At 46.0% G+C, this 4,359-nt stretch overlaps 1 pseudogene; it reads left to right on the top strand.

Annotated features, from left to right (window-relative positions):
* LOC137300078 (alanine aminotransferase 2-like) overlaps positions 1–4,359 on the top strand; it is a 149,417-nt pseudogene that overhangs the window by 59,797 nt on the left and 85,261 nt on the right.

Here is a 4,359-nt window from a genome sequence, read left to right as displayed (position 1 = left end):
GTTACGAGGAGAGATTACACAAATTGGGGTTGGTTTCCCTGGAATTTAGAAGATTAAAGGGGTGATCTGATCGAAGTTTATAAGATATTAAGGGGAACGGATAGGGTGGATAGAGAGAAACTATTTCCGCTGGTTGGGGATTCTAGGAGTAGGGGGCACAGTCTAAAAATTAGAGCCAGACCTTTCAGGCATGAAGTTAGGAAACATTTCTACACACAAAGGGCAGTTGATACTAGCTCAATTGCTAATTTTAAATCTGAGATAGATAGCTTTTTGTTAACTAAAGGTATTAAGGGATATGGGGCTAAGGCGGGTATATGGAGTGAGGTCACAGATCAGCCATGGAACAGGCTCGAGGGGATAAATGGCCTCCTCCTGTTCCTATGTTCCTAAAATTGTTCATGATTTTGAACACCTCTATCAAATCTCCCCTTAACATTCTCTGCTCCAAGGTGAACAACCCCAGCTTCTCCAGTCTCTCCACATAACTGAAGTCCCTCATCCCTGGCACCATTCTAGTAAATCTCTTCTGCACCCTCTCTAAGGCCTTGACATCCTTCCTAAAGTGTGGTGCCCCAGAATTGAACACAATCCTGTGTTGTATAAAGGTTTAGCATAACTTCCTTGCTTTTGGTACTCTATGCCTCTATTAATAAATGTAAACAATTTTACAACACCCAAGTTATAGTCCAGCAATTTTATTTTAAATTCACAAGCTTTCGGAGGCTTCCCTCCTTCGTCAGGTGAACGATGTGAAAAAACATATCGTTCACCTGAGGAAGGAGGAAGCCTCCGAAAGCTTGTGAATTTAAAATAAAATTGCTGGGACTATAACTTGGTGTTGTAAAATTGTTTACAATTGTCAACCCCCAGTCCATCACCCGGCATCTCCACATCTATTAATAAAGCCCAGGATCCCGTATGCTTTTTTTGGGTAACATCCTACTCAACTTGTCCCTGCAACCTTCAAAAATGTGTGTACACACACCCCCCAGGTCTCTCTGTTCCTGCACCCCCCTTTAAAATTGTACCATTTAGTTTATATTGCCTCTCCTCATTCTTCCTACCAAAATGCATCACTTCACACTTCTCTGTGTTAAATTTCATCTGCCACATGTCTGCCCCATTTCACCCAGTCTGTCTGTGTTCTCCTGAAGTCTGTTACTATCCTCCACATTGTTTACTACATTTCTGAGTTTCGTGTCATCTGCAAACTTTGAAATTATACCCTCTATACCCCAAGACCAGGTCATTAATATGTATCAAAAAGAGCAGTGGTCCTAATACTGACCCCTGGGGAACACCACTGTAAACTTCCCCTCCAGTCTGAAAAACCACCGTTCACCACTACTCTCTGCTTTCTGTCCCTGAGCCAATTTTGTATCCACGCTGTCACTGTCCCCTTTAATCCCACGGGCTTTAATTTTGCTAACAAGTCTATTATGTGGCAGTTTTGAAAGTCCATACGACACATCAACCGCACTCCCCCTCATCTACCCTCTCCGTTACCTCATCAAAGAACTCAATCAAGTTTGACAAACACGATTTTTCTTCAACAAATCCGTGCTGACTTTCATTTATGAGCCCAGACTTTTCCAAAATACAATTAATTTTGTCGCAGATTATTGGTCTCTGAAAGTTTCCCCCACCACCGACGTTAGGGCTGACTGGCCTGTAATTGCCAGGTTTATCCCTCTCCCCTTTTTAGAACAATCTTCCAGACCACTCCACTGTTATTCTATATATAAACCCCCCCGAACCTCTCGATTAGATTCCCAGCCTGTAACTCACTCCCGGGTATCTGTTATTCTATATATAAACCCCCCCGAACCTCTCGATTAGATTCCAGCCTGTAACTCACTCCCGGGTATCTGTTATTCTATATATAAACCCCCCCGAACCCCCTCGATTAGATTCCAGTCCTGTAACTCCACTCCCGGGTATCTGTTATTCTATATATAAACCCCCCCCGAACCCCCTCCGATTAGATTCCAGTCTGTAACTCACTCCCGGGTATCTGTTATTCTATATATAAACCACCCCAAACCCCCTCGATTAGATTCCTGCCTGTAACTCACCTCCCGGGTATCTGTTATTCTATATATAAACCCCCCCCGAACCCCTCGATTAGATTCCAGTCTGTAACTCACTCCCGGGTATCTGTTATTCTGTATATAAACTCCCCCCGAACCCCTCGATTAGATTCCAGCCTGTAACTCACTCCCAGGTATCTGTTATTCTATATATAAACCAACCCCGAACCCCTCGATTAGATTCCAGCCTGTAACTCACTCCCGGGTATCTGTTATTCTATATATAAACCCCCCCGAACCCCTCGATTAGATTCCAGTCTGTAACTCACTCCCGGGTATCTGTTATTCTGTATATAAACCCCCCCGAACGCCTCGATTAGATTCCAGCCTGTAACTCACTCCCGGGTATCTGTTATTCTATATATAAACCCCCCGAACCCCCTCGATTAGATTCCAGTCTGTAACTCACTCCCGGGTATCTGTTATTCTATATATAAACCCCCCCCCGAACCCCTCGATTAGATTCCAGTCTGTAACTCACTCCCGGGTATCTGTTATTCTATATATAAACTCCCCCCGAACCCCTCGATTAGATTCCAGCCTGTAACTCACTCCCAGGTATCTGTTATTCTATATATAAACCACCCGAACCCCTCGATTAGATTCCAGTCTGTAACTCACTCCCCGGGTATCTGCTATTCTGTATATAAACTCCCCCCGAACCCCTCGATTAGATTCCAGCCTGTAACTCACTCCCGGGTATCTGTTATTCTGTATATAAACCCCCCCGAACCCCCTCGATTAGATTCCAGCCTGTAACTCACTCCCGGGTATCTGTTATTCTATATATAAACCCCCCCGAACCCCTCGATTAGATTCCAGCCTGTAACTCACTCCCGGGTATCTGTTATTCTATATATAAACCCCCCCGAACCCCTCGATTAGATTCCAGCCTGTAACTCACTCCCAGGTATCTGTTATTCTATATATAAACCCCCCCCGAACCCCTCGATTAGATTCCAGCCTGTAACTCACTCCCGGGTATCTGTTATTCTATATATAAACCCCCCCGAACCCCCTCGATTAGATTCCAGCCTGTAACTCACTCCCGGGTATCTGTTATTCTATATATAAACCCCCCCGAACCCCTCGATTAGATTCCAGCCTGTAACTCACTCCCGGGTATCTGTTATTCTATATATAAACCCCCCCCGAACCCCTCGATTAGATTACAGTCTGTAACTCACTCCCGGGTATCTGTTATTCTATATATAAACCCCCCCGAACCCCTCGATTAGATTCCAGTCTGTAACTCACTCCCGGGTATCTGTTATTCTATATATAAACCCCCCCCGAACCCCCTCGATTCGATTCCAGCCTGTAACTCCCTCCCTTGGTGCTGATATCCCTGTTCAGTGAGCTTTGTTTTTTCTGTACCACGCTTGAGTGTGAGGCTGGAATCAAGAGGTTTGATGGAATCCTTTTTTACTCTGAGTTTGTCTCTGTTTCCTTACTGTGCCTCGAATGTGGAATGAGTGGGGTTATCGGTGAGACTGCACTCTCTCCCTCATTGTGTTACTCCAAGTAATGTCCTGCTGATGGCTTCTTCCTGGTCAGTTAAAGGGTTAACTCCGCCCAGTCCCCATGCTGGAGATCCTGGGAAGCTGGGTTGTCTCTTTGTTCGGGCCCTGACGAGGAGATGTTTTAGCAGTGGGTCAGGACCCAGCCAGCCCCATTCATTACTTCTCCAGGCCATCAGAACATTGGAATCATTGTTCCTGTGTTGGCAGCAAATTCTCAACCCAATCAAAACAGGTTTAAAAAGCTTTCAAAACCTGTAAAAATTGTAGTGGTCTCTGTCTCTCTCTCTCTCCCCTGTCTCCCTGTCTCTCTGTCTCTGTCTGTCTGTCTGTCTCTCTCCTCTCTCTTTCTCACTGTGTGTGTCTCTCTCTCCCTGTCTCCCTGTCTCTCTGTCTCTGTCTGTCTGTCTCTCTCTCTTTCTCACTGTGTGTCTCTCTCTCACCTCTCTCTCTCTCCCTGTCTCTCTCTCCCTGTCTCTCTCCTCTCCCTCCTCTGTCTCTCTCTCTCCCTGTCTCTCTCTCACTGTCTCTCTCTCCCTGTCTCTCTCTCTCCCTGTCTCTCTCTCTCCCTGTCTCTCTCTCTCCCCTGTCTCTCTCTCTCTCCTCTCTCTCTCCCCTCTGTCTCTCTCTCTCCCTGTCTCTCTCTCTCCCTGTCTCTCCTCTCTCCCCTGTCTCTCTCTCTCTGTCTCTCCTCTGTCTCTCTCCCTGTCTCTGTCTCTGTCTCTCCCTGTCTCTCTGTCTCTATC

Source organism: Heptranchias perlo, chromosome 2 (genome assembly GCF_035084215.1).
Source record: "Heptranchias perlo isolate sHepPer1 chromosome 2, sHepPer1.hap1, whole genome shotgun sequence".
Lineage (NCBI taxonomy): Eukaryota > Metazoa > Chordata > Chondrichthyes > Hexanchiformes > Hexanchidae > Heptranchias > Heptranchias perlo.
This window is presented reverse-complemented; position numbering and strand designations above follow the sequence as displayed.